The following is an 8,312-nucleotide window of genomic DNA, read 5'->3' as shown; positions in this document are numbered from 1 at the left end:
TGCATTTTACATTTTATATTTGTAATTTTGTACAATTTTCAAATAAGCCCTGTTGGCTTTTTGTCTCTTCCAGCACTTTGATATTTATTTACCTCTGTTGCTGATTTTTAAATTATTGTTTTAATTATGCAAATAAATAAAAAGATTTAATTTAAAAAAAAAGTTATCTGGCGTCTTAATGGCAATCTTTGCCCACCTGATCTTGAGTCATGAGATTATCATCGTCTCTCATCGGTAAACCAGAATAAAAAGCACTGCATCATGTCGGTTGACACTCATGTCATGTGTTTTTGCACACTCGTGCATACGGAGCATATTTCGGGAGAGAAAAGGGAGATGGAAACATGGGATGAGAGAGAAAGATGGATGTGCACAGAGGGCCAGTGCGAGCTCTCGTCAGCTATTCGTTTACAATGAGAAAGGGGAGAGGGCGGCTATTAATATCAATGTGTAACGTGATCGGCCGGCTGCCTCTGCCAGCACGGCGGGTCGGACGTGTGGAGATGTCAGCGAGGGTTTCCAGAGTCTTCACACATTAGAAGATTACAGGTTGAATTAAATAACGGTCCCACCTGTAATTTCATATTTCAGAAACGCTGTGGTGGGAGTGGGATCGTCAAAATCTGTGCAGGCGTAAATGTTTTGACCTTTAAGTACCGGACATGAGTCAAACTCCGGTAAACAGAGTCCCACTTTGGCTTTTGATGGAGGAGAAAAAACATCTTTTGTTCGACGCTGGAGCCGAGTGTTAAAGGTGTGTTTATCCGCAGCCGTTTCGGTGTATTTTTACCATTAAAAAAACAAATGCGGCGAGGATGACACATGCAACACTCAACGTCCGCTTTGAACTCCGCTGAGACGCTCGCGGGGGTCGAACAACAAAGTCGTGATGTGCAGTCCGACATGTTTCACATCCACAGGAAAGAAAGGCAGAAAATCACTATTTATACTAAGTACACACTATTTAGCGTTAATAAACCATGAATAAACACTTAATACATCATTTATAAAGCATTGTTGTCATAACCATCAAACTTATGAATCAATAATGAAACTTTACACACTAATTGCACACTAATGATGTTGGAACAATGCTTTATAGATGATTAATTAAGTGTTTATTCATGCTTTATTAACGCTTAATAGTGTGTACTTACTATAAAGTGCTACCAATTTATGAATGGAAACATTTTGTGTTGTCATAATGTGTAAAAGTGATCTGTCCACTGCTCTTACTTTAGTGACAACTCCTCAGAGGACATGTTGAGAGACTAAACACATCATCATCTCATCATCTTCACGGGAAAAAAGGTTAAAGGTTAGACTTTTACTGACATTTCTCCTTCCGTGTTCCTTGTATGTTCACGCATATCTGTGTGTGTCAACCCTCTGAGCACCCTCTGAGGTGAACAGCACCCTCTGAGCACCCTCTGAGGTGAACAGCACCCTCCTCTGGCCGTCGCTCTCCTCTCTTTTTTTGCATTATTTCGAGTCCATCTTCTCCTTCACCCTGTTTTTCAAATCGACTCCAACAAGATGAGTAATCACACGAGCGTCTGCACAGTTTGTGCCGAGGTCATTAAACTGTGTGTGTGCGTGTGTGTGTGTGTGTGTGTGTGTGTGTGTGCGTGTGTGTGTGTGTGTGTGTGTGTGTGTGTGTGTGTGTGTGTGTGTGCGTGCGTGTGTGTGTGTGTGCTGTTGCCATGGCGACTAACACAGCTCTCTCCATCAGATGTAAAAAAAAAAAGAAAAAAAGAAATTGGATTTGAGGTGAAACGATGAGCGAATGAAGTCCTTCTACCGGTTCAATTCATAAAAGAGGAAAAGAATTTGATTTGTTTCACACGTGAGGGAAATTTAGGGAACAACAAGGGCTCACGATGAAGAGAGAGGAAGAAAAAGAGAGTAGAAATACAGGAAAATGAGACTGTGTGACTCGTTCAGCTCGGTGGAGACGATGGTGCAGTAGAGGACACACACACATCCAGCTGTGGTGTTTAGCATTTGATGGCGAACTGGCTGAGATTTCTGACAAAGAGGTGAAGGCAAATAATAGAAGAGCCAGAAGAGTTTATATAACTTATATGTAATGCCGCCTTTACGACCTGTGTGATGTCATCATGTTCATCTCTCCTCCGACCGCATCAGATTGGAAATGAAATGAATATGTTTTACTATATAAAATTAGTTTTGACTTGTTTATCTAATCAGAGTGAGCTGCCAGTCACAACTCTGCATACACACACACACACACACACACACACACACACACACACACACACATGGCCCTCCCACCAGCACCGGTCTGGCCCTGGTGCTGCTCCCTCTCTGTCCTACACCCACGGTCCGTATGCTGGCAGAAATGTTGCTAAGCGTCGATACACACAACCTCCTGTTCCCACACAGACACACACAGACACACACAGACACACACACACACACAGACAAGCCCAAACTCTTGTGAAAAGAAATTTAAAGAATAAGATATGACATGTAAAAGCAACACATAGATGCACAACTTACAGGAGATATATATTTAGATGTAGAAATAAACACTTGTAAAGCGCCACTCAAACACACACACACACACACACACACACACACACACACACACACACACACACACACATCTCTCTCTTGGTAAAGTGGTGGTTGGCAGTCTTTGTGAAACATCGGCCAGCAGCCTCTCAATGCTGGTGTCCAAGCAACCAGAGAGGGCAGAACGAGTGCACTTTCACACACACACTTGCATGCACACAGCACGGAAAGGACACACACACACACACACACACACACACACACACACACACACACACACACACACACATATATATATGACTGAATCAGCCTTTTTTTCAGAAGAGGAGCAGAACAGCTGTGCACATATACAGGTAACGTAGCGGCTAAGTGGCTAGCTTACCAGCTAACGTAGCAGCTAAGTGGCTAGGACGACATCATATATTCAAGTTTGATCCTTTGATGATCCCAAAAGACGAACTTTCAAAACTTCAAATTCATGCTGATTTATTCATTTCATTTTATTAAATTACATAAATGAGTATTAATCTTTATTATTAATTTTTCACCCATTTATTTGAATGTGATTTCACTTTTAAAGGGAGGTTGTAACTGTGCTCTGTCACTTGTTTGTGTTCTTTGCACACACATGCAGTGCATCATGTTTGTATTTCATGTCTTCCTCGATGAATATTCTGGTGAGTGAATGAATTGTGATGCAGTGAAATGCAAACACCTCATCACGGGCATTTTGAGAGCCTTAACTGCTCATTTTAGGAATATTAGAGGACATCTGTGCCTGGAGTTAATGTCTGAGCTCAATCCTGAGAGACGATTTATTCTGTCAAGAAACGTCAAGAAGAAAAGACTCTTTGACAGTTGGAGGATGAGATGTTGCTTAGTAACCGAAAAACCTGACAGACTGACGGATGGAGCCTCAGACCGAACAGTTGGTGTGTGTGGGACGCGTGTGTGTGTACGCGTTGTGTGTGTGTGTGTGTGTGAGTGTGTGAAGCGGAGAGACAACGAGGGGAAGATGTAATTATGAATCGAGTCAAAGGAAGAGTCTGAACAGACGGTCAGTCACAGTCGTTTATGGAGTTGATATTGTCTGAATAAATTAATAAAAAACAGATTGTCGTCGACTTTAATGTCAGACCTGTTTAAATAATTTAGATTTTTACAATAAAAAGAGATTAATATTTGTTGCAGTCCGACACACAATATCTCCATCGCCTCAACAAGCAGTAAAATCCTGCTTTTTATTATTGTATTTCCCTCTCTTCCCTTCCTTCCTTTCCTCTCTTCCTTCCCTTCCTTTCCTTCCTTCCTTCATTCCCTTCCCTTTGTCCCTTCCCTCTGTTCCCTACTTCCCTATCTCCCCTGTCTTCCCTTCATTGCTTTCCTTCCCTCCCTCTCTTCCATCCCTCTCTTCCCTCTCTTCCCTTCCTCCCTTCCTTCCTTCCTTTCCTCCCTCACTGGCGGACACATTCGAGAGTTTTTAAGAAGCACCTTTTGAGTTCTAACTTCTTTTTGTGATATTCTTTCTCTTCAGTTTTCCTGGATCATTTTTTGGGGGGATTGTTGAATATCTGGCAAGGCCGGCCGGGCGAGCTCGGCCTTCCAGATTGACAATAATCTCTCGTCACGTCTCCGGTTAACTTCTGAGACTCTGTTCCCTCACGCAGCCCCTCCCCCACCCGAACAGTCGTGCGTCAAGAATAAAGTGTTTTGTCCTCTCGCGTCCGGCTGAACATCACACGCCGGCTTCCCGCCCTCACGCGCGGCCACAACGTGTGTTGTGCTTAATGAGCTGCAATCCATCCCTCGGCGGGTTTCAAGAGCAGCGCCCGGATGCGCCGACCCTTTCAGGCCGTGAATTGCAGACGGTAATTGGTCGTGCCGCTGTGCTGAAATGTAGGAACTGCTGGTAATTCAGACCAGTTATCACGGCCAAATGTCACGAACCACCAGCGCCAAAACGACTCGGAGAGAGCGACGGGGATGTGGACATCATGACATGTGACTTTCAGGGATTGAATCTGTCCATAAAAACCCTTGAAAGTCCTTAAAACCCGTAACAAAAACTTTAAAAACCCTTAAAAAATGAGGAAAAAAAATTAAAAATCCTTAAAAACCCTTAACAAAAACTTTTAAAACCCTTTAAAACTGAAAAAATTGAAAATTCTTTAAAAAAACTTGAAAACCTTTGACAAACCATAAAAAACCATAAACATTTTTTAAAAAAAACCTTTAAAACTCTTGAAAACCCTTTAAATCAGGACGTCGGGTCCTGACTCGTGTCCATCGTTCTCAAAAGACACGATTATCTTAAAATATCACTCAAGACTTACTTTATGGGTATTAATCTGGGGCCGCTCTCGTGGTGTGCGGCGGTATTACAGGTTATAATCCTTTATCAACACACAGATGGAACTTTATGTGCATTGTTCTCACAAAGGGATTACACCTTTATTTCTAACTTTATTATTTGAAAGAGCACAGATGGAGGAGTCTCAAAACGTTACTTCAATAAAAAATCAGCATGGACTATTTTAATACAGATTATCCTTAATTTAATCCCTGAGCTCAAAGCAACACGTTCACACCTGTTTTAATGGTGACAACTGAAAAAGAGGCATGATAATCACCTTGTTCTTTTCTTTCATTAATATTATGAAACTACAGGCGAACGCCTTCCAAGTTTGAGTGCGTGAAAAAAAAAAAAGGGGAGAAAAGTGTCTATTCGGGATTTTAGTTTTAAAAGCGCAGACAGACGGTGAGTGATGACTGCAGTCAGGTGGGATGGCAGGATGATGAACGACAGAAGACAGCTGCTGGAAGGAAGACGAGGAGAGAGAGAAGCTCGACACGGATGAATGTTGAACCCATTAGCAGCTCGCCGGGTGTCCTTTGTGTCACCAGCCGGGTTTTTATGCACGATGCTGAACGGAAGCTGAAAAGAGATCAATGGAGGTGTGTTTTTGAGACGCTCTTTCTAACACGAGATCTGTCATGAAGTGAGGATCATCGCGTGTCCTCGCCTCCTGACGTGAAGCGTGGCCTCATCGCCTCATCGCCTCGCGGCCTCGTGGACGTTTCAGCCGTGGAGGAAGGACGAGCGGCGGAACGAGAGCTGTGAATGAAAGCAGCGCAGTGACTCTGCAGTTTCATTGTTGCTGTTTCCACTGACTCATCTCTTTCAGGGAGCACATTCACACACGGTGACACAACAGTCTCTGTCTGTTTGCCTCTTTACTGTACCCCCTCTCTCTCTCTCTCTCTCTCTCTCTCTCTCCATCCATCTCTCTCGGTTCCCTCCCTCCGTCCGTTCTCTCCAGCTGAATCCTCGCCGTTGTTTTGTTCGGGACAACTTCCGTTCTCTAGGTCTCTTCTTCTCCTCCTCCTCCTCTTCCTCGGGCTCCGGCCTTGTGATGAGAAAACAAGAACGTCCCTCTTGTGATCTTCTCTGGGGAAAGACACACACACACACACAGACACACACACACACACAGACACACACAGACACACACAGAAGGATCGTGTGGCCGTTCAGATTCAAACAACACGCATGTGAGAGAAAGAGAGACCACTTCCACATTCCAGAGGAAACACACTCACACACACACACACACACACTTATACACACACTCACACACACACTCACACACACACACACTTATACACACACACACTCTCACACACACACACACACATACACACACACATACACTCACACTCTCTTCAGATTAGATTTAGTGACGAGGAGATGCAGAAGTCACCTGGACGTAACTCCGGTTCTACGAGTGAACATTTGAACGCGGCCCGATGACGTACGACCTTCAAACTGAACGGACTTCACCGGATCCCCGTTGTGGCTAAAAGTAGGTCACGCCCTCTTTAAAAGCTCCACAGGTATGCTGATGATGTGAAGACGTGTTGCCGACAAACTGAGCGTGCAACCTGGTCAACAACTCTTCCACGAGCCCTCGTCTGCCTGTTTTGAACACTTCCTGCTCGCCTCAGGGTCACAGGCCTCGCAGCACAAAAGTCTAATTCATATCCAGAAAGCGTGAAGATCCGCCTCGTCACGAGTTGAAGACCGAGCGGATGTGCAATGAGACCGAGGAGTCATGAGACGCACCGCAGGGCTCGAGGGACTTTTCCCAGACGCCGAAACAGCGACTCACTTCAGAAGCATGAAGGGGTCAAGATGAGAGGAAGAAGAATATTAGAAGAGTTCAAAAGGACTTCTTAACCCTGAAATATCTTATTGTGTTCGTATCATCTGGCCCTCACAAATGGAAAACACACACACACACACACAGCGGAGGCGTGTGAAACCATTAGCGGTCGCTAGCGCTGTGTAGCATCGTGTGCGTCTGAGGCCTCTTTGGCCTCCGACGAGGACGGACGTCCGGGGTTCAAGTTGCACTTTAAAGACTCACATGAGCTCCAGCAGCTGTGCACCTCACACCCACGCGTGAGCCTTGTGTTCGGCCAGGGGATTAATTAATATTTTGTTTTCACTAAACGGGCAAGGAACCGTATACGGTCATTTGGTGGATGTTCATTATATCTATGTTTTAAATGTCACAACAGTAAAGGAGTATTATTATGTCCTCCAATAGCGCTCGAGGGTTGACATTTTGAATTTCAGTGACCTGTAAAGGGTTAAATTGAAGAAAATATGGGGGAATAAAAATAAAAACACAAGATATCTATCTATTTCACTGGTGGGCCTCTGGCTTCACGGCTTCAGAAGCCTTGCTGCATAATAATGAAGCAGCTTCTGCAACATGTTGCTCATCTTTTGACTGAATGTCTCTTCATATTTTAAACTTCTTCTTCATGTGTGCGGTCCAGACGAGAGAGACTGAAGGTTCAACTTCATTCGAGATGAAGCAGCTCAGCTCCTGTTGGCTCGCTGCCTCTTTTTAAAAGAATGGGAGGTTGTTGTGATGGAGAGAAAGAAATACAGGAGGAGGGATTTGTGGACCGGATAGCAGGGTGACATCAGCTGTGAAAAATGTGTGTGTGTTCCTCAGTGTGTGTGTGTCAGTGTCTGAGAAAGAAAAAAAGCGGAATCAGGAGGAAGAGCTCTCACTTTGTTCTTTTTTTCTTCTTCTGAGGTCCAAAAATATATATTTGGATTAAAAAGCTTCTGTTTTAAAAGTCCTACTGTCCTCCCAATGCATGCTGGGAAAAGCTGAAATGTCCTCAGCCCTGAAGTTATTGGTAAAGCTGAATTTCAGGTTGGTTGAAGTCTACTGGCGGGTTGTAACGGAGTCACAGGACGCGGTTTTGTAAAAGAAATAAAATAAAATAAGAAGCAGGCGATAAAACAGCTCCATAAATAATGTTTGTCTGCCACAGCAAAGCTGCCGTTTCACTTCATTTGCATCAAATTGATACAAGGATTACTTTGCTGAATGTGTAATTATGTCAAGTACAACCAAAAACTCACTACAATGTGACATGTTCGCAATATTAAGCGGCTTTTTATGACTCTTTATGCTTGTTAACTTCTTGTTATTATCCTCTTGTGTCTCTTTAGGGGTTTTCTGTAGATCTTTTTGTGTCTTTTTTGGGGGTCGTTATGCATCGCTTTATCATTGTTTAGTCTCTCGTTGTTTTGTGTCTCTTTAGGTAGTTTGTGTGAGTCTTATTGTGTCTTTTTTGCAGTTGTTATGCATCGCTTTATCATTGTTTAGTCTCGTTGTTTTGTGTCTCTTTAAGTGTTTTTGTGTATCTTTTTATCTTCATGGTTGTTTTGTCCCTTTTTCGTAATGATT

Source organism: Clinocottus analis, unplaced genomic scaffold (genome assembly GCF_023055335.1).
Source record: "Clinocottus analis isolate CAN_PGR_092001 unplaced genomic scaffold, fCliAna1.0.p SCAF_21, whole genome shotgun sequence".
Taxonomy (NCBI): domain Eukaryota; kingdom Metazoa; phylum Chordata; class Actinopteri; order Perciformes; family Cottidae; genus Clinocottus; species Clinocottus analis.
Note: the sequence above shows the minus strand (reverse complement) of the source record.